We start from the raw sequence: 25,732 nt of genomic DNA, 5'->3' as shown, positions 1-25,732 counted from the left end.
CTGTGTTTTGTGTAAACGTGACAGTACTGCAGCTTTTTCTTTTATATTGCAAGTAGGGTCGGGCAGTATAACCTTTTATTATTTTCTCAATATTTTAAGGCCATGTCACGATACACCATATATACAGTATCTGGATATTTGGCCTTAGCCTTGAATGAACACTTGATGCATATAATCACAGCAGTATGATGATTCTATGTGTCTACATTCAAACATTCTTCTTCATACTGCATTCATATATGCTACTTTTAAACTTTCATGCAGAGAGGGAAATCACAACTACCGTATTTCCTTGAGTAGTCGCCGGGCATGTAATATGCGCCTGCCTTGAATGACTGCCGGGTCAAACTCGCTCCCCAAATTTATAAGCGCATGCTTGCTTTTACCCCCGGGTCAAATTCGTGATGTCACAAGTGACGCTTCCCCTGTCGTCATTTTCAAAATGGCGGAGGAGTTTATTTTTGCTTTTACTATGTGTAAACCAGGGGTCTTGTTCCACAGCCATACAGATCACACTGATGGGTGTGATATAAAACAACTTTAACACTCTTACTAATATGTGCCACACTCTGTGAACCTACACCAAACAAGAATAACAAACACATTTCGGTAGAACATCGACTCTGACACACATTATGAACGCAACATAACAATTACCCAGAATGCAATGCATCCATGAATTTTGGCTATATTATACACCCCGCTAGCACCAAACCTCGCCCTCCCCCCTCTCCGTGCGTCGGTTGAGGTGGGCGGGGTTGGGGGCGCGTGTAAAATATAGCCAAGAGTCATGGATGCATGGCATTCTGGGTAATTCTTATGTTGCGTTTATAATGTGTTACAGAGCCGATGTTCTACCGAAATGTGTTTGCTATTCTTGTTTGGTGTGGGTTCACAGAGTGTGGCGCATATTAGTAAGAGTGTTAAAGCTGTTTATATCACAACCTTCAGTGTAAACGTTATGGCTGTTGACCAAATATGCATTGCAATCTCATATGAGAAGCAGCGAAATGCATGCGTCTGGCTGGGACACAGATAGCATGGTGTAAAGGTGTGCGTGATGACATGTTGTAGAGCAGTGGTCCCCAACCACCGGGCCGCGGTCGCAGAAGAATTTGTAATTAATTTTTTTTTTTTTAATCACACTCAATTTCTTACTGCATGCCATTGGTAAGCGCAGGGGTGAGAAGAGGTTATAAATTATTAGCGCCTGCTTACTTTTACCGCATGCCTTGAATAAGCGCAGGAGTGAGAAGAGCTTTTGAATTAATTAGCGCCCCGGCGGCTATTCGACGAAATAAAATAAGTCAATTGACCAAATTGTATTTAATAAGCAGTGGCAAAACATTCTTGTCATTTCAAAACGCAAAGATTGTCAGAGCCATTTTAAAACAAGCTATTAGTGCACTTTTGTGCATGATGTCACTATGATGACATATCAAAACAACACTAAATTAAAGTGCACTTTTTGTACAGAACGCGACTACAATAGTTTAAAACAAATAAAGTGCACTTTTGTGCATGATGTCACACAAGATATTTCAATAAGTGTCAAATAAAAATGAGCTGTATAACAGGAAATCAAATAGTGTATGTCCTTTGCTTTGTGGTGGGTTCCTGCAGACGTTATCTCCTTCTGTTGTTGACTATTTTTTTCATACGGTGTTGTTCTGGAAATGGTTGCTTGGGCATTTTGTTAGTATGGCACCGGCCGAGATGTTGACATGCAGAGTTTCAAGCGCCCTTCATTCTCTAGTGGATGACTTTTCAAATGATGCTACTAATTAGCAGTGCTGCTACTTTTTGTAGCAACGCTTTTCCCGCATACTCATAAAGCATCTTCCCGCTTGAAGCCAAACCACCGCCAGACAAAGGACCTCGCGTGGAATTAATTCCGCCTTCATTTGTGACCAGATTTGCACCTTCTTGCTCTTGTATTACCACTCGTACCACTGCTAACGCTACCCATGCCGCTAACTGTCTGCTCGGCGAGGGCGTATGACGTTGCACGCGCATCAGTATTCGACGTATGTAAGAAGTTGCGCTTGTTTTTATGTCTCTGTGAGAAGAAGAGACAAAAAAGAGTAAGAAAAACCCGTATTGTAATGCCAGCGGCTAAAAGCAACAGTGTGAGAACGTCTACTCAAATATCACGATATCGTCATTTTCTATATTGCACAGAGACAAACCCGCGATATATCCAGTACATGGATATATCGCCCAGCCCTAATTGCAAACATTGTATTGAAGAGGCTTGTAAACGTTTATACAATTTATAGGCATATACTTATAAAGGAAACAATGTACAGAAAAGTAATAATGTTTTTTTGATAAACAAAATAGCATCTTTGTTACCATTGCAACAACCATGGATCACCAACTTTTATGTATGTAATTATGCAAAAGGGAGTTTTTAATGATATAACAGTAACATATAACAGGGTGTGTCTCTTAGCGCCTGTTTATGATCACCAAAGGTCACTTTTTTGAGCACAGGCACTTGTACAGTAGTCGAAGTGCGACTTTGCATGGCAAAGGAAAACCCTTCATCCTCATGGACGTTATACTGCCTCTTTGACCCTTCTTTGTTCCACTTGTTTTGCTTAATCCGTTCCATCATTTAATTCCACATACTGCCTGGGTTCCCTCCGGGTACTCCGGCTCCCTCCCACCTCCAAAGACATGCACCTGGGGATAGGCCCCTCCCACCTCCAAAGACATGCACCTGGGGATAGGTTGATTGGCAACACTAAATGGTCCCTAGTGTGTGAATGTTGTCTGTCTATCTGTGTTGGTCCTGCGATGAGGTGGCGACTTGTCCAGGGTGTACCCCGCCTTCCGCCCGATTGTAGCTGAGATAGGCACCAGCGACCCCGAAGGGGAATAAGCGGTAGAAAATGGATGGATGGATACGAATATACTTAAAGTTTTAAGTGTTGCACATGCATACCAATGTCTTAGGTAATTTTTTTCCCCTGAAGTTCAATCTATTTTGATTCTCGCCATTACTGCGATGAGGTGGCCACTTGTCCAGGGTGTACCCCGCCTTAGGGCCTTTTTTTAATATCTCGATATTTTTAGGCCATGTCACGATACACCATATATATCTCCATATTTTGCCTTAGCCTTGAATGAACACTTGATGCATATAATGACAGCAGTATGATGATTCTATGTGTCTACATTCAAACATTCTTCTTCATACTGCATTAATATATGCTACTTTTAAACTTTCATGCAGAGAGGGAAATCACAACTAATTCAATTGAGCAAAAGTGTATTTATTAAACAGTTAAGCGGTGGCACAAACATTCATCTCATTTGAAAACAGAAAGTATAAGATTGTCAGAGACATTTTAAGTATCAAATAAAAATGAGCTGCATAATAGGAAATCAAATAGTGTTCGCCCTTTGCTATGTGGTAGGTTACTACGGATGTTATTAAATTCTTTTGTTGACTATATTTTTCATACAGTGTTGATCTGGAAATGTTTGCCTCGGCATTTTGATGGTGTGGGCGTGTGGCACAGAATGGAGATGTTGAAGTGTGGAGTAAGCACTCTTCATTCTCTCGCAGATGACTTTTCAAATGATGCTACATATTAGCATTAATGCTACATTTATAGCAACGCTTTTACCGCATGCTTGACTTATTACGGTTGTGTGTTCGACGGATTCCCACTTGAAGCCAAATCACCGCCAGACGATGGACCCCCTGCTGTTTTTCTTGGGAATTACTTCTTCCTTCATTCGCACCTTCTTTCTGTCGTATCACCACTCGCACAGCTCTGCTAGCATCACAGCTAACGTTACCCATGCTGCTACCGCTCTGCTCCGCGAGGGCGTACACCTATGTGAGGTATGAGGTGACAGTATGTGACGTATGTAAGAAGGTGCGCTTGCTGTCTGTGAGAAGGAGACAGGAAAGAGCGACAAGAGCCTGTAATGTAATGCCTGTAGCTAAAACAACGTATACTCGAATATCACGATATAGTCATTTTCTATATCGCACAGAGACAAACCCGCGATATATCGTGTATAATGATACCGTTTTTTTTCGGAGTATAAATCGCTCCGGAGTATAAATTGCCGAAAATGCATAATAAAGAAGGAAAAAAACATATATAAGTCGCACTGGAGTCTAAGTTGCATTTTTGGGGGAAATTTATTTGATAAAACCCAACACCAAGAATAGACATTTTAAAGGCAATTTAAAATAAATAAAGAATAGTGAACAACAGGCTGAATAAGTGTAGGTTATATGAGGCATAAATAAGCAACGGATATGTTAACTTAACATATTATGGTAAGAGTCATTCAAATAACTATAACATATAGAACATGTTATACCTTTACCAAACTATCTCTCACTCCTAATCCATAAATCCCATGAAATCTTATACGTCTAGTCTCTTACGTGAATGAGATAAATGATATAATTTAATATTTTACGGTAATGTGTTAATAATTTCACACATAAGCCGCTCCTGAGTATAAGTCGCACCCCCGGCCAAACTATTAAAAAAACTGTGACTTATAGTCCGAAAAATACAGTATATCGCTCAGCCCTACACCGCCTGCCACCCAAATGCAGCTGAGATAGGCTCCAGCGACCCCCCCGACCCCCGCAACCCCAAAAGGGACAAGCGGTAGTAAATAGACGGATGGATGATGAAATGTTGGCTCCGTTTCCATAATGGTTCTCTGTGAGTGTTCCACTTTTATTTATGAATTTGTCCAATATGTCGTTAGTTTTTCTGTAATTCAAAAAAATACTAAATATATATATTGATGAGAACCTAAACCTTGCTGTCAGTTTTGAGACCCGTAGTTTCTTGACAATTAAAATGTCCTTTAAAATACATTCATTTTAATCACTATCTGTCACTGTCACTATCGTCAGCCACTTAAAGCACATACTGCACACACACACACACACACACATAGAAAACTCTTTATTATTTGCATCATGGCTTGATTGATTGATTGATTGATTGAGACTTTCATTAGTATGTTGCACAGTCCAGTACATATTCCGTACAATTGACCACTAAATGGTAACAAGTTGTTTAAGTCGGGGTCCCCGTTAATCAATTCATGGCATTGTTGCATACTTTTGACCGCCTGTGGTATTAGCCTGCGAGGGATCCCACACAATAACCTGAGAACCTTACAAGCTGGGAGGTATGCGTTCACACACATTCCCTTTCAACTGAAAGTGAAGCGGTATCATCAGAATGTCACAACAGAGAGCGGCAGGAGGTGTGGAGCAGTTTCAGGGGACTGGCTGGGAAAAAAAAAATTATAATAGTGGAGGTGTGTCCGACATGTTTAACTGAGAAACAAGCCTGTGCATGTTCAGCACCTTCACTCGTCAAACAGGACACGAGTAAGCACATTCAACACAACCTCTTCTATGGACAATTACTGATATATTGCAGTATGCAGTAGGTCAGGCGTGTCCAAAGTGCGGCCCGAGGGCCATTTGTGGCCCCCAGCTAATTTGTTAATGGCCCCCGGCCCATTCTAAAAAATACTATAATAAAAATGTAAAACATAAAGACTGTAATAAAAGAGTAAACAGTGACATGTAACTAGAAAAAGTTGCAGTGTTGACACTAATAACACAAAGCTGCCATGCGGACTGTTATTGACCTGCTAAAGGCTCCAATTACTTCACTGGAACAATTTCACTTTCAAATATTTTGGGGGATAATATTGCATATTTGGTGCGAAACAAGGTTTTCTTCCACAAAAAGGGCATGAAACAAACAAAAAACTATGAAAAAAGTTCTATAGATCTATAGACTTAAGCGTTAAAAGTAAAATAATATAAATTAGGGATGGGCGATATACGATATATATCGCGGGTTTGTCTCTGTGCGGTATAGAAAATGACGATATAGTATTCCAGTAGACGTTCTCACGCAGTTGCTTTTAGCTGCGGGCATTACACTCTCCTCTTTCCTGTCTCCTCACAGACAAGCAGGCACACATTCTTACACACGTCACTTACTGTCACCTCATACCTATACGCCCTCGCCCAGCGGATAGGTCGCAGCGTGGCTAACGTTAGCTGTGATGCTAGCGGGTTGTTGCGGAGAAAGAAGGTGCGAATCTGGTAACAAATGAAGGAAGAATTAATTCCCAAGAAAAACAGCAGGGGTTCCATCGTCTGGCGGTGGTTCGGCTTCAAGCGGGAATATGTCGAATAGACAACTTTAATTTGTCAAGTGTGGGGGACAAGCGTTGCTACCAGAAGTAGCATTACTGCTAATATGTAGCATCATTTGAAAATACACCTGCTAATAACTTTAATAAATACACTTTTGATAAATTGACTTAGTTGTGATTTCCCTCTCTGCATGAAAGTTTAAAAGTAGCATATATGAATGCAGTATGAAGAAGAATGTTTGAATGTAGACACATAGAATCATCATACTGCTGGGATTATATGCATCAAGTGTTCATTCAAGGCTAAGCCAAAACATGGAGATATGTATCGTGTATCGTGATATGGCCTAAAAATATTGCGGTATTAAAAAAAGGCAATATCGCTCAGCCCTACCCCGCCTACCACCCAAATGCAGCTGAGATAGGCTCCAGCGACCCCCCGCAACCCCAAAAGGGACAAGCGGTAGTAAATGGACGGATGGATGATGAAATGTTGGCTCCGTTTCCATAATGGTTCTCTTATTCTTTTTTTTATTGTTATGAATTATTGACCTATTTAGGGTTTCAATTACTTCTCGTCAAATATTCCACTTTGAAATGTTTTGGGGGAAATTGTTGCATAGTTTGTGTATTTGCCATATAAGTAAGGGTTTTCACATAAAGGCCATAAACAAAAAGAACTCAATTTAAAAAAATGTTGTTACGGCAGACAGACCTGAAGTTGATCTCGAGATTCAAGCGTTTAATGAAAAAAAAAATTATTTATGACTTATTTCTAACATTTTTACGACTGAGACCCTTCCGGAGACCAGGGACCAAACTTGAGGAAAGCCATAAAGGTAAAAAAGCAACAACTATTGTATTGTTTAAAAAAAAGAAAAATATCAAAATGGCCCCCGCATACTTTGATTTTTCAGTCTGCGGCCCTCAGTGGAAAAAGTTTGGACACCCCTGCAGTAGGTTGTCCCGATAACAATATTTTGGTACCTGTGCCAAAATGTATTTTGATACTTTTCTAAATAAAGCTGACCACAAAAAATGTCATTGTCGTCTTTATTTCAACAGAAAATCTTAGGCTACATTAAACATATTTTTCTTATTGCAATTTTGTCCTCAAATAAAATAGTGACCATACGAGACAGCTTTTCTTTTAGTAGTAAGTAAACAAACAAAGGCTCCTAATTTAGCTGCTGACATATGCAGTAACAGATTGTGTCGTTTATCATTCTATTATTTTGTCAAAATCATTAAGGACAAGTGGTAGAAAATTAATTATTAATCTACTTTAGGGATGTCCCGATCCAGGTTTTTGCACTTCCGATCCGATACCGATACTGGCCGATACTGGCCTATCCGAGCATGTATTAAAGTTTAAAATTATTTAGCCTACTTAGTTGTCAGATTCATGCTAGAAAGGATTTTAGTACTCTTGATAACAACTAGCCAGCATAATTAGGTGAGTTTGAATAATACACAATAGTTGGTATTCAAGGATAAACACAAAATATCAAAAATGATACATGACAAACAGAAATGGCATCATTAAACAGTAAAAAAGTGAACAGTATAAAGTGCAAATAATGCTGTAAACATTATTAAAAAAAGAAAAACACACAAACAACCTGAGTGAGATAAAATGTCTATAACTCAGCATCAATACTTGCTCTTGAACAAGTGTACTCTTAAAAAAATATATATCTACACACTCCCTTCAATTGTTTGCCCCACTCAGGTGGGGGGTGCAAACAATTGAAGTCCAAGCATAATGGGGAGATTCTTTCTAAGAAAGACAAGCACTTGAAGATGCTCAGGTGCCAGCCTGCTCCTGTCTTCATCTATGATGAGTGCTAAAAAGCCTCTCATTCGCAAGAGTCATTAAAATGTGTTACAACTTTACCACCACGCTTGACTTTATTGTGGCATGTTTTACACTCCACCTCTTCATCTTTTTTGTTTTGTAGGGTAAAATAATCCCACACAGCTGACATTTTTACCGTAACTTTTAATTCACACGGCCGTCTGAATGGTTAGAACACAGACTTGTGGATGTTTTGAAGGTGTGCTGGAAAATGTGGAACGGAGTTTAGGGAGCAGCAGAAGAGTGGAATGTATTATTTGGTCTGTGTTTTCCAAAGCACCGATTTAGAGTTTTTTTAAAAACTGGATCTGGATCGGCATTTTCCCATGCCTTGCCGATACGCATTTTTTGGCAAATATCGGCGGCCGATTCGATCCAAATATCGGATCGGGACAACCCTAATCTACTTGTTCATTTACTGTTAATATCTGCTTACTTTCTCTTTTAACATGTTCTATCTACACTTCTGTTAAAATGTAATAATCACTTATTCTTCTCTTGTTGGATGCTTTACATTAGTTTTGGATGATACCCCAAGTTTAGCTATCGATCTGATACCAAGTAGTTACAGGATCATACATTGGTCATATTCAAAGTGCTCATGTGTCCAGGAACATATTTCCTGACTTCATGAACATAATATACAGTTTAAAAAAAAATGTTGTAATGCTAAAAGCATCTGAGCCGAGAATGTCGTTATGGCTCGTGCAGCCCTTTGGGACACTCGTGATTTAGGGCTATATAACTAAACGTGATTGATTGATTGATAAAGAAGACCGATGTAGTATTGACTAGATACGCGCCTGTACTTTGTATAATTACTGTGGATGTCAGGTGTAGATCCACCCATGGCGTTTGTTTACATTGTGACACCGGTGAGTTACAGTGTGTAGTGAACCCTTCCATCCATCCATTTTCTACAGCTTACTCCCTTTGGGGGTGCCTATCTCAGCTACAATCGGGCGGAAGGCGGGGTACACCCTGGTCAATCCCTACCTCATCGCATTGTGTAGCGAAGCATGTTTAGCTACTCCTCGTCCTGCATGGATAATACTTGTAAGAAACGTAGTTAATTTGTCGCCATGGAGACGAGGATTAGTGATTTAGAAGTCGCTAAAACACTGCAGACTGTGGCTGGACTGTCGCCGCCAACTAGCTAGCCAGCCATGTCGTAAAGCACCTCTTCCTGAGGGCGTTTCAGTGTTATAACTTCACCTTTTTATTTACTTTTCAAGCCAAAATGCATCCGTTCTCCCTTTTCTGTCTACACACCGTGTCTGCTTGTAAGTACTCCGTGATTGCGCACTGCCGAACATGCTCCTCTGCTCGTAAAACCAGCAATGTCATGATGTGACGATGACACGCGGTCATCCCCGTTAAAAAAAGGGGGCGGGGAACCGGTACTTTGGTAGAGGTGGTATAGTACCGAATATGATTCATTAGTCTTCTTCTTGGAGTCCTTTGCAATCTCAGATGTCATTCTGCTGTTGGAGTGGGTTCAGCCAGGTCCTGGGGGCTACACTGGGGGCGTCACTAGTATCGCGGTACTTATACTAGTACCGGTAAACGTTCAACCCTAGTATGCAGTATATTTTCATCTTGTGACACAAGCCTCTTTGCTTTCAGCTCTTATTTGGGGAGAGATACCATTTCTTGTTGCTGTTGGTTTTTTTTTAGCGCATGTCAGAGTCCATCCAGGCTTATCTTGACACAGAGCGCCACATCTCCACCCAGTTCCGAGTGGCCATAACGCCAGCAAAGAGAGAGCGGCTAATTAGATCACGTTCCAGGCCAAACCTCTCACTGACTGCCAAATGTGATTTGAAATCCTTTTCATTGGACTGATTGGATTAGACTTCTGGAGCTGGGATCACTGCGTGGAAGGACATGGTCACTGTTTTTTCTCGACCATTCAATGCAAAAAAGGCACTGTGTAGCCACGTGGTGACATGACATTTTCTTCAATGAAGCTTTCACATAATTATGTTGATTTGTCACCTGTAGGATAATGTGGGCACAGTCATTAGTCTGCATTCACAGCAATATTCTCCTGAGAACCAGCGTCTTCTGCAGTGGACTTTAGTTTTTGCTCGATTTCTTTGAGTTAAACATTTTGGAGAAAAAAATATCCCTGTTATGCAAAATACAGACAGGACACACATACATACATACCTATATATACTGTGTGTGTGTGTGTGTGTGTATATATATATATATATATATATATATATATATATATATATATATTAGGGCTGCGAATCTTTGGTGTCCCACGATTCTTTGCAATATCAATTCTTGGGGTCGCGATTTGATTATATATCGATTTTTTTCGATTCAACGTGATTCTCGATTCAAAAACGATATTTTTCCGATTCAAAAGGATTCTGTATTCATTCAATACATAAATTTCAGCAGGATCTACCCCAGTCTGCTCACATGCTAGCAGAGTAGTAGATTTAAAAAAAAAAAGCTTTTATATTTGTAAAGGACTGTGTTTTATTAACTGATTACAATAATGTACATTTGTTTGAACTATTAAACAAACTAAAATACGACTTATTTTTATCTTTGTGAAAACATTGGACACAGTGTGTTGTCAAGCTTATGAGATGCCATGCAAGTGTAAGCCACTGTGACACTATTGTTCTTTTTTGTTTTTGTTTTTATAAATGTCTAATGATAATGTCAATGAGGGATTTTAATCACTGCTATGCTGAAATTATAACTAGTATTGATACTGTTATTGATAATATAATTTTTCTTTCACTACTTTTGGTTTGTTCTGTGTGGTGTTTGTGTCTCCTCTCAATTGCTCTGTTTATTGCAGTTCTGAGTGTTGCTGGCTCAGCTTTGCTTTTGGAATTGGATTGCATTGTTATGGTATTGCTGTGTATTGTTTTGTTGGATTGATTTAAAAAAAAAAAAAATCGATTTTTTTTTTGAGAAAATGAGAATCGATTCTGAATCGCACAACATGAGAATCGCGATTTGTATTCGAATCGTTTTTTTCCCACACCCCTAATATATATATAAAAGGGAAGGGAATCTCCTTCCGCGTCCGTGGAAACGCTTCCCGCCCACACTACTTGGTGCCTCATCTGAGCTGCTGTGATGTAGATGACCATAGTAACTAATTAGATGACCATAGTAACTAATTAGATGACCATAGTAACTAATTAGATGACCATAGTAACTGGTATATCATCCATAAACACAGATTTCAACCATTGAAATACTTTATATAGTTGAAGACTTAAGATCATTAGAAAACATGACTGCACATCATAATGGCAGCTACACTTTCCATCTTAAAGATCTAAAAAAAATTATTTGGGAATGTCCGGCGGGCCAGATTGAAAAGCTCAACGGGCCACATGTGGCCCTCGGGCCTTCATTTGCCCAGGTCTGGCGTACACAGTTGCTACAATAACAACAACCTTTCAGTCAAGAGACAGAACTGAGATTTTAGTTCTGTTGTTGCCATTGTTGTAGAAATACCTGAAATTCTACAGCTTACACTGTGTGTTTTTTTTTAGAAGGGTTCAGAAAGTTTTGCTTGAAGGTAGGATAATTTAGTATTTGGCACGTGGGAGTAGTGCCTGATATTTTTGGGTCACCTCTCTCGTAGGTTTGCTGTTATGCAGAAGTGTGCATAGAAATAGGGGGCGGTTGGGTTAGGGTGGGCAGTGTTATAGCCAGGGGGGAGGCGATATTTTATTTTCAGTCCATTGTGTCTACTTCCTGTGAGCCAGGGGTTATTGGAGCGGGGTGTTGCAGACTTGCGGGGAGGGAAGTCGGAGCGGTCGGCAGGAAAAGTGGCCGCACTCGACAAGTGTGGGGCTGGGCGGACCGCAGCAGAGATGGCACTCTTGTTGGACTAAGCTTCAAAACCCAGTCGGGATGTTTGGTGAGACAACCAGTTAGTCATTCAGGGTTTTGTCTTGCTAGTTGGACGGTTATTCTTTAACAGCACTTTTAAGTTCTGTGTTACACCCTGATGTTGACCAGAAATGTACATTAGAAGACAGGTCTCTGAATGTGGTCTTCAGTCAGTGATCTGTAAGCTTGTAAACTTCCATCAAAATACTGAAAAGTTTTAGAGTTTTTCCATCAATAAGAGTGTGTTTCAAGATGTTTTAAAGACGTTTGTCCAATTGAACCCAAAGTAAAGAAGGAATGGACGGCACTCTTGTTGGACAAAGCTTCAAAACCCAGTCGTGATGTTTGGTGAGATAACCACTAAGTCATTCAGTGTTTTGTCTTGCTAGTTGGACAATTATTCTTTAACAGCACTTTTAAGTTATGTGTTAGACCCTGACGTTGACCAGAAATGTACATTAGAAGACAGGTCTCTGAAGGTGGTCTTCAGTCTGTGATCCGTAAGCTTGTAAACGTCCATCAAAATACTGAAAGATTTTAGAGTTTTGCCATCAATAAGAGTGTGTTTCAAGATGTTTTAAAGACGTTTGTCCAATTGAACCCAAAGTAGAGAAGAAATGGACGGCACTCTTGTTGGACTAAGCTTCAAAACCCAGTCGGGATGTTTAATGAGATAACCAGTAAGTCATTCAGTGTTTTGTCTTGCTAGTTGGAGGGTTGTTCTTTAACAGCACTTTTAAGTTATGTGTTAGACCCTGGAGTTGTCCAGAAATGTACATTAGAAAACAGGTCTCTGAAGGTGGTCTTCAGTCTGTAATCTGTAAGCTTGTAAACTTCCATCAAAATACTGAAAGGTTTTAGAGTTTTGCCATCAATAAGAGTGTGCTTCAAGATGTTTTAAAGGTGTTTGTACAATTGAACTCAAAGTACAGAAGGAATGAAATCAGGAATCCAACTTTCTGATGAAAATCAACCTAAATTTGAAAAACCAGGTCATCAGTTCAGATGCCTTGCCTATCTTTGACTCGCGTGGCAAGTCTCATGGTTATCTTGCCACGTGAGTGCCCTTAATATCCTCTGACAGGGGTGCAAAACAGTTGCCCGTCATCAGCTCTTGTGTTGTTACTCATACTTGTCCTGAAGATCCGTAACCAAACCGTGTTTTATGTTGTTTATCATGGTCATTGTGTTGGTGTGTTGACTCCTTAGCAACACTACCATAAAACAGAAGACCTTTTAATGACATTTTTTAATATAAGAGTTCACATAAAATGTTCATTTTAAGTGTAGAACCTCTCAATTTTGAACAGTTACAAACAATTAGGCATTGATTGTGACATTATTAATATGTTTCTGCTAAATATAGCACCCTCACTATCCTGCAAAAAGTGACAAAAGGAGGCAAAACAGGAAATTTCGTGTCGGAACCAGATGACCAGGAAGATAAAAAGCAGGAAGATAAAAAGCGCTCACAACGTGGAAACTTCCACAAAGGGGATGTTTTTTTTGCCTTGTGTGTGTGTTTTTTTTTTGAATGTGGCTACTTCACAACATGTTTTGGTCTAAGCTGGTTGTTTCTCCGGAGGTAGAAAAGGCTAAATACCGTTAGCGCTTCAGGCTGACTTGAATGTAACTGCCGCACTCCCGCTCAGTCATACCTGTTAATGTTTAAACTCCTTCCTTTTTTGGAGTTAATACTTCACCCTTCTTTTTAACCTCTTCTTGAACGGGTCTTTTAGGCAAGTCGCTGCTGCTTGTGGTGGCAGATCATAGAACAAGAAACAGACTTAAGCTTTTGAATATAAACAACAGGTAACCAGATTTACTGATTTGTCCTCAACTTCCTCTTGCCACAGTTCTCCGTTTCCCTTCCTGCTCGCCTCCCGCCCCGCTCAGTCTGTGGCCAATCTAATGAATGATACGGAATGATTGCATTGGTGAAAGCCTACTATCCTCCGCCCCCTTCAAGAAAAAGCTCCGGTTGACTGTTGAAGCCATGAGATTAACTGCACAGTGGTCATACTTGAAGACCGGCTATTTCTTGACGATTTAGTTCGGCATTTGCTCCTGGACTTTGGTAAGCATCTCTGATTTCTGTGACCAATATTTTGCAAGGTATTCATGTAAGAGTACTCCGTCCGCAATTGCTTACCCTTCACGATCAAGAATATATTTTTTGTTAAGAATTGTGTCAAAGGAGAAGGCTTAAGTATTACCACACAATTAACACCACATGTTCAATTAATGGTTATTCTTTTATGATTCCTTCAATTTGTGGATTCTCACAAAGCTCCTGTATGTATGTCTCAGAAAGAATACCCAAGTACCATTAAAATCAAGGTTAAAAGGTCTTACAAACTACTACTGTATTTTTCAGATTATAAATCGCTCCGGAGTATAAATCGCACCGGCCGAAAATGCATAATAAAGAAGGAAAAAAAGATATATACGTCGCACTGGAGTATAAGTCGCATTTTTGGGGAAAATTTATTGATAAAATCCAACACCAAGAATACATATTTGAAAGGCAATTTAAAATAAATAAAGAATAGTGAACAACAGGCTGAATAAGTGTAGGTTATATGAGGCATAAATAAGCAACGGATATGTTAACCTAACATATTATGGTAAGAGTCATTCAAATAACTATAACATATAGAACATGCTATACCTTTACCAAACTATCTCTCACTCCTAATCCATAAATCCCATGAAATCTTCTTCCTGGATGTGGCTTCTAAACAACTCTGCCAACTCCAAAGGTATGCGCCACTTCCTCTTGTCCTTTTCTGCTGCATATTTCACTACGTCCAGCTTGTAATCTGCACTACATGATTTCCCTTTCGGTGCCGTTTTTGTTCAGCCCTTCTCACTTTTTATAAGTTACCGCCAACGTTGACATGATCCATTCTAATAACTACGGTAGTAGCATATAGCATATACTGTAGCAGTTAGCATTCCATGACCCACAATGCTCTTCTGCCATGACCCTCCCCCGCCGAATTCTTATTGGTTGACGTGTGTGTGACAATTGCTGACATTTTCTTCGTCTCTTCCGCGAATGAGATAAATAATATTATTTGATATTTTACGGTAATGTGTTAATCATTTCACACATAAATCGGTCCAGAGTATATGTCGCACCCCCGGTCAAACTATGAAAAAAACTGCGACTTATAGTCCGAAAAATATGGTACGTGTAAAAATGCGCACTTTATTGGTTTAGGTGCACTTTATCAGTTGCTTTAAGGTTCGATAAATTGATAAATTAACATAATCGATCACTTCTTAACCCTCAGTTAATTTGTGATGCCTCTTGCTCGTAAAAACACTGAATCACCTAAATGACTAATGGTCCAGGTGAGTTGAGATATCGTTTTTCATAACTTTTTATCACACGTTTAAGTTTCACTGACCTAACATTACGATAGTTTCAGTGTATATTCTTCCTCCACTCATGTAAAGAGACAAGTAGTTTTTCTGTGACTTGGGGCCTGACATTGTTTTGGTTAAGAGGCATTTTTAATATGAATTCCACTGCAGTGCAGTTTTACTAGTCTACCAAAAACCTGATAAAGAAGGTTTTTCCCCTGCAAGTCTGTCTCTTTTTCCACTGCCTTTTAAAATATATTTTATTAGTTACACTCATTAACCGATTAATCAATGCAACAGAGGATAAATTAAGCATTTTTTCTAATCAAATTCATAAATTCAATCGATTAATTGTTGCTACAATTAACTCCAAATGTTCTATTGACTCAGTTTATTTTGTATGCATCTAAATGGCTTATTGGAATTTTTCCAATATCATTCTAATCCATTCTAAAATGTTTAAATCAATTTTCCATTTCCTAACACTCTTAGTTTGATGTTCATTTATTATTCCATTAAACGTTATGACTATTTAAAAATAGAAAAAAAAAGTATCTTGATTAAAAGAGTATCCTCTTGTTTGTGGTTATTTTAAGACACTTCCGAAAGATATGCCAAGTCAGGAAACAATAAATAAATATACAAACACGTTCTCAGATGAAACAGTCTTGAGAGCCAATTTACCAAAGCCAGTGTACATTTAATGTAAACCTCAACTATTCAAGATTATCATTGCAAACTTACAATGATGTGTGTGTACAGACAATTGTAAGCTTTGGACTATATACAGTACAGGCCAAAAGTTTGGACACACCTTCTCATTTCAATGCGTTTTCTTTATTTGCAACAATGTACCTTGTAGATTGTCACTGAAGGCATCAAAACTATGACGCCTGTGAAGTCAAAACCATTTCATGTGACTACCTCTTGAAGCTCATGGAGAGAATGCTAAGAGTGTGCAAGGCAGTAATCAGAGCAAATGGTGGCTATTTTGAAGAAACTAGAACATAAAACATGTTTTCAGTTATTTCACCTTTTTTGTTAAGTACATAACTCCACATGTTCCACTCCACATTCATAGTGTTAATGCCTTCAGTGACAATCTACAATGTAAATAATAATATCGGACTGCCGATTTTATCGGCCGATAAATGCTTTAAAATGTAACATCGGAAATTATCTGTATCGGTTTCAAAAAGTGAAATTTATGACTTTAAAACGCCGCTGCGTACTCTGATGTAGGGAGAGGTACAGAGCGCCAATAAACCTTAAAGGCACTGCCTTTGCGTGCCGTCCCATTCACATAATATCTACGGGTTTTGATACACACAAGTGAATGCAACGCATACTTGGTCAACAGCCATACAGGTCACACTGAGGTTGGCTGTATAAACAACTTTAACACTGTTGCAAATATGCGCCACAATGTGAACCCACACCAAACAAGAATGACAAACACATTTCAGGAGAACATCTGCACCATATCACAACATAAACACAACAGAACAAATACCCAGACACCCTTGCAGCACTAACTCTTCCAGGACGCTACAATATACAACCCCGCAACCTCAACTCCCGCCCACCTCATCCTCCTCATGCTCTCTCAGGGAGAGTGTGTCCCAAATTCCAAGCTGCTTAAAAAAATAATGAACTTTGTGACTTCAATAATAAATATGAGTGCAATGTTGGCATTTTTTTCCATACCTTGAGTTGATTTATTTTGGATAACCTTGTTACATTGTTTAATTTGACCTACTCAGTGGCGTAGTGGTTAGAGTGTCCGCCATGAGATCGGTAGGTCGTGAGTTCAAATCCCGGCCGAGTCATACCAAAGACTATACAAAAAAATGGGACCCGTTACCTCCCTGCTTGGCACTCAGTATTAAGGGTTGCAAGTGGGGGTTAAATCACCATAAACTGATGGTGATCAAAGGAGATGGGTAAAATGCAGAGAATAATTTCGCCACATCTAGTATGTTTGTGACAATCATTGCTACTTTAGCTTTAACTTTAACTTTAATGCATCCAGCGGGGCATCACAACAAAATTAGGCACAATAATGTGTTCATTCCACGACTGTATATATCGGTATTGGTTGATATCGGTATTGGTAATTAAGAGTTGTCAGTATATCGGATATCGGCAAAAAAATCCATTATCGGAGATCTCTAGTAAATAGTCCTGAAAATAAAGAACAGGCATTGAATGAGGAGATGTGCTTCAACTTTTGGTCTGCAATAATTGTATTGGATGGGACTTGGGCATTGCATTTATCTTTAACTGGCATTAAAAATGTCTGTAAAAAGCAGTAAATTACATTTGCTGATAATCATAGGAACCCTGTTTTACCCAAATCTTGAAAGGCCTTTGATCTGGTCAGAAGCTTGGAAATACACCCCCTTGGACTTGTGTCATACATTTTTAAGTCAGGTGGTCGCGAGTGAGAATGAGCACAGCTGCACATGAAAGCAGAGTCCCACCCATACGGTAACTTGACAGAGGTCGCTTGTGGAGGAAATGTGTAAGATAAAGGTCTGCCACGAGCTTGTTTTGATGATTAGTGGCTTTAGGGATCCATACATTGGCAACAAGCATGCATCGACAAAGCATGCAAGAGCGTTTTTGTGCAGAAAGTGAAACCTTGCCAGCTTGTTGCTTCTACCCCTCTGGCATTGGTAATCCTAGCTGGTGTTAACATAACTGGGCCTTTTTATTGCACGTAAACAAACACATGCGAGCCGCTGTCTTTACGTTACGCAGCAGATGCCAGTTTATTCCTGGCCCCGAGCTGGAACGCACCAATGTAACCTACATAGGATATGTCAGGCAGGCTGTTTTTGGTGTGGAGCCAACTTGTAGCCTTCAGTGTTGCTGCTGCTACCAGACCCCCTTTTTTTTTTTAATACAGCATGCATTCGTCATGCCTTGGTTTTGTTTTTTCACAAAAATAAAAATAGATTTTTTAGCTTTTTTTTGTTTTGTTGCTTCTGGAAGAAGCGGGATTCTCAACCTTGTGTTTCTGACCCGTGTGTGGGAAGATGGGACCCTCGCACACAAAGCAAGGATGTGATTTTTACTCTTTTTTTTTTCTTCCCTTTCTTCCTTTCCCAGTTCAACAAAGATTCGGTCTTGTTTTCTCTCAGAGAGACGAGGGATTAAGACGCTTCCTTTGCCATGAGAACTGGTGATATTTACTGTGTTGAAGACGAATCCCAGGTTTAGTGCTTAAAATGGACTAATTTGCTAGTTTTGGTCGTGGTGCTAGTTTTATACCTGCAGAAACAGAGTTGTTGTTTTAATCCTACCCCAGTGTTTCCCATACGTTTAATTATTCGGGAAAGCCTACCCTATAGACATTTGGGCCGCCACACATTTAAATTAGATTTTTTTGAAGACTTGGCATCACCTTCCAGGTGATATGTGCTGCCCTCTCCTGGCAATCATATTTCACATAACGTTGAATTAGGGCTGGGTGATGTGGGCTTTTTTTAATATCTCAATATTTTTAGGCCATGTCACGATACACCATATATATCTCCATATTTTGCCTTAACCTTGAATGAAGTTTTTCATACAGTGTTGATGTGGAAATGGTTGCTTGGGCATTTTGTTGGTGTGGCACCGAACGGAGATGTTGACATGCAGAGTTTCAAGCACTCCTTATTCTCTAGCGGGTGACTTTTCAAATGATGCTACATATTAGCAATAATGCTACTTTTTGTAGCAACGCTTTTGCCCCACACTTGACATGTTCGACATATTCCTGCTTGAAGCCAAACTAGGGCTGGGCGTTATGGCCTTTTTTTAATATCGCAATATTTTTAGGCCATATTGTGATACACGATATATATCTCAATATTTTTCCTTAGCTTTGAATTAGTACTTGATACGTATAATCACACCAGTATGATGATTCTATGTGTCTACTTTGAAACATTCTGGTCCATACTGCATTAAAATATGCTACTTTTAAACTTTCATCAGAGAAGAAAATCACAACTAAAAAAAAATCACTATTTTTTTCTTACAGTGTTGATGTGGAAATGTTTGCCTCGGCATTTTGATGGTGTGGCACTGAATGGAGATGTTGACATGCGGAGTATGCACTCTTCATTCTCTAGCAGGTGACTTTTTAAATAATGCTACATATTAGTAGTAATGCTATTTCTTGTAGCAACGCTTTTGCCCCACACTTGACAATTGACGGTTGTCTGTTGGACATATTCCCACTTAAAGCTTATATATACTTATAGCTCGATTGGTAGAGTGGCCGTGTCAGCAACTTGAGGGTTGCAGGTTCGATTCCCGCTTGTGCCAACCTAGTTACTGCCGTTGTGTCCTTGGGCAAGACACTTTACCCACCTGCTCCCAGTGCCACCCACACTGGTTTAAATGTAACTTAGATATTGGGTTTCACTATGTAAAGCGCTTTGAGTCACTTGAGAAAAGCGCTATATAAATATAATTCACTTCACTTCACTTCACTAAAGCCAAACCACCGCCAGAAGATGGACCCCCTGCTGTTTTTGGGGGGAATTAATTCTTCCTTCATTTGTTACCAGATTCGCACCTTCTCTCTCTCGTATTACCACTCGCACAGCTCAGGTAGCATCACTGCTAACGTTACCCATGCTGCAACCTCTCTGCTCCGGGAGGGCGTACACGTACGTGACGTATGAGATGACAGTATGTGACATACTGTATGTAAAAAGGTGTGCTTGCTGCCTGTGAGAAGGACAGACAAGAAAGAGCGAGGAAAGCCTGTAGTGTAATGCCCGCAGCTAAAAGAAACTGCGTGAGAACGTATACTCCAATATCACGATGTAGTCATTTTCTAAATCGCGCAGAGACAAATTCGCGGTATATCGAGTATATCAGTATATTGCCCAGCCCTAAGCCAAACCACCGCCAGACGATGGACTCCCTGCTGTTTTTCTTGGTAATTAATTCTTTCTTCATTTGTTACCAGATTCGCACCTTCTTTCTCTCGTATTACCACTCGCACCGCACCACTAGCATCACAGCTAATGTTGCCCACGCTGCTACCTCTCTGCTCCGTGAGGACGTATGACGTTGCACGCGCGACTGTATGTGACGTATGTAAGAAGGTGCACTTGTTTTATGTCTCTGTGAGAAGGAGAGATAAGAAAGAGTGAGAAAAGCCTCTAGTGTAATGCCCGCAGCTAAAAGCAACTGTGTGAGAACGTATACTCCAATATCACAATATAGTCATTTTCTCTATCGCACACAGATAAACCCGCGATATATCGACTACAAACCCCGTTTCCATATGAGTTGGGAACTTGTTAGATGTAAATATAAACGGAATACAATTATTTGCAAATCCTTTTCAAGCCATATTCAGTTGAATATGCTACAAAGACAACATATTTGATGTTCAAACTCATAAACTTTATTTTTTTTTTGCAAATAATAATAAACTTAGAATTTCATGGCTGCAACACGTGCCAAAGTAGTTGGGAAAGGGCATGTTCACCACTGTGTTACATCACCTTTTCTTTTAACTACACTCAATAAACGTTTGGGAACTGAGGAAACTAATTGTTGAAGCTTTGAAAGTGGAATTCTTTTTACGATTTTGGCTTGATGTACAGCTTAAGTTGTTCAACAGTTCGGGGTCTTGTTGTCGTATTTTACGCTTCATAATGCGCCACACATTTTCCATGGGAGACAGGTCTGGACTGCAGGCGGGCCAGGAAAGTACCCGCACTCTTTTACTATGAAGCTGTTGTAACATGTGGCTTGGCATTGTCTTGCTGAAATAAGCAGGGCCGTCCATGATAACATTGCTTGGATGAAAATATATGTTGCTTCAAAACCTGTATCGACCATTCAGCATTAATGGTGCCTTCACAGATGTGTAAGTTACCCATGCCTTGGGCCCTAATACACCCCCACACCGTCACACATGCTGTCTTTTCAACTTTGTGCCTATAACAATTCCGGATGGTTATTTTCCTCTTTGTTCCGGAGGACACCACGTCCACAGTTTCCAAATATAATTTGAAATGTGGACTTGTTAGACCACAGAACTCTTTACCACTTTGCATCAGTCCATCTTAGATGAGCCCGGGCCCAGCGAAGCCGGCGGCGTTCGTAGGTGTTGTTGATAAATGGCTTTCACTTTGCATAGTAGAGTTTTGACTTGCATTTACAGATGTAGCAACCAACTGAAGTTACTGACAGTGGTTTTATAAAGTGTTCCTGAGCCCATATGGTGATATCCTTTACACACCGATGTCTGTTTTTAATGCAGTGCCGCCTGAGGCATCAAAGGTCCGTAATATCGCTTACGTGCAGTGATTTCTCCACATTCTCTGAGCCTTTTGATGATTTTACAGACTGTAGCTAATAAAATCCTTAAATTCCTTGCTATAGCTCGTTGAGAAATGTTGTTCTAAAACTGTTCGACGATTTGCTTACAAAGTGGTGACCCTCACCCCATCCTTGTTTGTGAATGACTTAGCATTTCATGGAAGCTGCATTTATAGCCAATCATGGCACCCACCTGTTCCCAATTAGCCTGCACACCTGTGGGATGTTCCAAATAAGTGTTTGATGGGCATTCCTCAACTTTATCAGTATTTATTGCCACCTTTCCCAACTTCTTTGTCACGTGTTGCTGGCATCAAATTCAAAAGTTAATGATTATTTGCAAAAAAAAAAAAATGTTTATGAGTTTGGACATCAAATATGTTGTCTTTGTAGCATATTCAACTGAATACGGCTTGAAAATGATTTGCAAATCATTGTATTCTGTTTATATTTACATCTAACACAATTTCCCAACTCATATGGAAACGGGGTTTGTATATTCGATATATCGCCCAACCCTACGCGTGTATCGATACATCATTTCAAAGGATCGCAGCACATGGCGGTCAATATCTAACAGCAAGTGTTCCAAAATTGATTATTTTCCATAATTGCAAAATCACTGTTACCTAAAACAAAAAATTGCCGCCTGGAGGATATGACTTGACTTACTGTTGGCCATAAGCAATGACAGCAACAATCAACTCTCCTCTCTACCTCGCGCTAACACACACACACACACACACACACATACATCCACATCCACACACACTTGCCCGAGCCATTGAGGTGTTCACGGCCACAGAAGAAGCCTGTACATACCAACATACATAACTGATAGGTTGCTACAGTATTAGACTTAAAACTCTGTACTCTGTCCTGCCGAAAGCAATTGTTGCTGTCCAAAATTAGGCATAATATTGTGTTAATTCCACGACTGTATATATTGGTATCGGTTGATATTGGAATTGGTAATTAAGAGTTGAACAATATCGTAATATTGGCAAAAAAAAACATGATCGGACAGCTCTACTTCCAATACATTATATCGGGACCTCTGGCACTTATTTAATTAGTTTAAAATTATAAAATGACACTGTTAAAAGCTATTTTCACAGTACAATAAATCCTAAACGTTGGCTGTACAATTGGTTCCATTATTAAGATATTGAAGACTATCCAGGATGTCACATGGTCCTGAGGGGTGCACATCTTCCATGGAAGTCCCCTCTCTCGCTCCCAGTGGGCGGAGGTAGGGTGGGCAGTGACCTGGGGGCGCCTGCAGCCGAAGGCCATTGCACTTTTGCTCGCCTGTTAACTCCCCTCCGGCACTCCAGGGATGTAAAAATAGCCATCCGGCAAGAATCCCAGTCATGTCTCGCAAACAAAGGCAGATTTATACAAGTTGCCACACCAACTATAGAAGCGCTTTTGTGCCTGACCACCCTGGCCTTTTTCTCCCTGCGCTGGATCTCCTCACTGCAAACGCCAGAGTGTGACGCTTTCGCCACTCCTTCCTTCCAGCGCTCTTTGTTCGCAGCAGGCCTAGTGACCCGATAGCTGGGCTTTATGGAGATACTGCAAACTTGTTGACTACGTTTAGGTCAGATTTGCTGAGTCATGGAATCATTCTGCGGGGCTTTATGTGCAAATGTTGTCGTATTGATTAGCTCACGTGTGGAATAATATAGATCAGCGGTCACCAACCTTTTTGAAAGCAAGAGCTACTTCTTGGGGACTGATTAATGCCAAGGGCTACCAGTTTGATACACACTTAAATAAATTGCCAGGAATAGCCAATTTGCTCAATTTACCTTTAATAAGTAAATCTATATACTGTATATAAAAAAATGGGTATTTCTGTCTGTCACGTTGTAACATAGTTTATCTTCAATTTCGACTCTTTAAAATTCAAAATACAACCGAAAAAAATGAAGAGAAAAACTAGCCAATTCGAATCTTTTTGAAAAACTTAAAACATTTTTTTATGGAACATCATTAGTCATTTTTCCTGATTAAGATTAATTTTAGAATTTTGATGTCATGTTTTAAATAGGTTAAAATCCAATCTGCACTTTGTTAGAATATATAACAAATTGGACCAAACTATATTTCTAACAAAGACAAATCATTATTTCTTCTAGATTTTCCAGAACAAAAATTTGAAAAGAAATTCAAAAGACTTTGAAATAAGATTTCAATTTGATTCTACAGATGTTCTAGATTTGCCAGAATATTTTAATTTTATTTTAATCATAATAAGTTTGAAGAAATATTTCACAAATATTCTTCGTGGAAAAAACAGAAGCTAAAATGAAGAATTAAATTAAAATGTGTTTATTATTCTTTCCATCCATCCATCCATTTTCTGCCGCTTATTCCCGTTCGGGGTCGCGGGGGGCGCTGGCGCCTATCTCAGCTACAATCGGGCGGAAGGCGGGGTACACCCTGGACAAGTCGCCACCTCATCGCAGGGCCAACACAGATAGACAGACAACATTCACACACACATTCACACACTCCAATCAACCTATCCCCAGGTGCATGTCTTTGGAAGTGGGAGGAAGCCGGAGTACCCGGAGGGAACCCACGCATTCACGGGGAGAACATGCAAACTCCACACAGAAAGATCCCGAGCCTGGATTTGAACCCAGGACTGCAGGACCTTCGTATTGTGAGGCAGACGCACTAACCCCTCTGCCACCGTGAAGCCCTATTCTATATTTATTTTAAATTGCCTTTCAAATGTCTATCCTTGCTGTTGGATTTTATCAAATAAATTTCCCCCAAAAATGCGACTTATACTCCAGTGCGACTTATATATGTTTTTTCCCTTCTTTATTATGCATTTTCAGCAGGTGCGACTTATACCCCGGAGCGACTTATACTCCGAAAAATACGGTACTGCAAAATCTGACAGGGTTTCCCCATAGATTGCCAAAATACACCATGACTTCAAATATTTTGCATACCGGTAATTTGCTATATGACATGACTTCCTTAAAAAAAGCTAAAAAAATGTATGAATACATCTAAACACAAATCTGTGTTATTAATTAGTATTACCATATATCCTTATATTATATCAATCTGCTCTATTTTCAATTGTTTGATTTAATGCTCATTTTTTTCATGTCCTGTGGGACTCCAACCTGGGTAGGTCTTTTGAACATTTTTGGGGTATTTTGCCCACTTTTATCACTTTTTCCCCCTCTTACAGTGGGACTTTGCTGGGTGCGTTTTGGACATTTTTTGCACCCCGGGACTTGTGCGGCAGGCAGCGGGACTCGTGGGACTGGAACCCGGGGAGGTATATTGGACAAAATTGGGACTTTTGACCATTTTGGGCGCCTTGTCCCCTCTTCTTCCCCACCTTCCCGTGCACCATTGCTGGGTGTGTTTTGGACATTTGGAAAAAAAATAGTTTAAAGTAGGGCTGGGCAATATATCGCGGGTTCGTCTCTGTGCGACATAGAAAATGACTATATCGTAATATTGGAGAATACGTTCTAGTGCAGTTGCGTTTAGCTGCGGGCATTACACTACAGGCTCTTCTCGCTCTTTCCTGTGTCTCCTTCTCACAGACAGCGAGCGCACCTTCTTACATACGTCACATACTGTCACCTCATACCTCACATACTGTCACCTCATACCTCACATACTGTCACCTCATACGTCACATACGGAGCAGAGAGGTGGCAGCATGGGTAACGTTAGCTGTGATGCAAATGGCAATAAGAGGGAAACATGGTGGCAATCTGGTAAGAAATGAAGGAATAATTAATTCCGAAGAAAAACAGCAGGGGGTCCATCGTCTGGCGGTGGTTTGGCTTCAAGTGGGAATATGTCCAGCAGACGACCATGATTTGTCAAGTGTGGGGCAGAAGCTTTGCTACAAAATGCAGCATTAACGCTAATATGTAGCATCATTTGAAAAGTCACCTGCTAGAGAATGAAGAGTGCTTACTCTGCATTTCAACATCTTCATTCCATGCCACACCAAAAAAAAATCCCCCAGGCAAACATTTCCAGATCAACATCGTATATGTGAGAAGGAGAGACAAGAAAGAGTGACGTTTATTATTCTTTACAATAAAAAAATGAAATGTA

The 25,732-nt window shown here is 39.9% G+C and overlaps 1 protein-coding gene across 11 annotated transcripts in view; it reads left to right on the top strand.

Annotated features, from left to right (window-relative positions):
* The window catches only part of gab1 (GRB2-associated binding protein 1), a 143,044-nt gene that overhangs the window by 43,313 nt on the left and 73,999 nt on the right, over positions 1 to 25,732 (top strand). The window contains exon 1 of one of the 11 annotated variants that reach the window (XM_061881172.1): positions 13,834 to 13,988. The exons of 9 other annotated variants lie outside the window; for them this stretch is intronic. The gene's annotated coding sequence lies outside the window, so the exon portion shown is untranslated. Of the gene's footprint in view, positions 1 to 13,833; positions 13,989 to 19,316; positions 19,411 to 25,732 lie in introns of those variants that run through there. One more of the 11 variants, XM_061881174.1, reaches the window with a different exon arrangement.

This window comes from Nerophis ophidion, linkage group LG20 (assembly GCF_033978795.1).
Source record: "Nerophis ophidion isolate RoL-2023_Sa linkage group LG20, RoL_Noph_v1.0, whole genome shotgun sequence".
Classification (NCBI taxonomy): domain Eukaryota; kingdom Metazoa; phylum Chordata; class Actinopteri; order Syngnathiformes; family Syngnathidae; genus Nerophis; species Nerophis ophidion.
The sequence above is the reverse complement of the archived record's forward strand: the minus strand, read 5'-3'. Positions and strand labels throughout refer to the sequence as shown.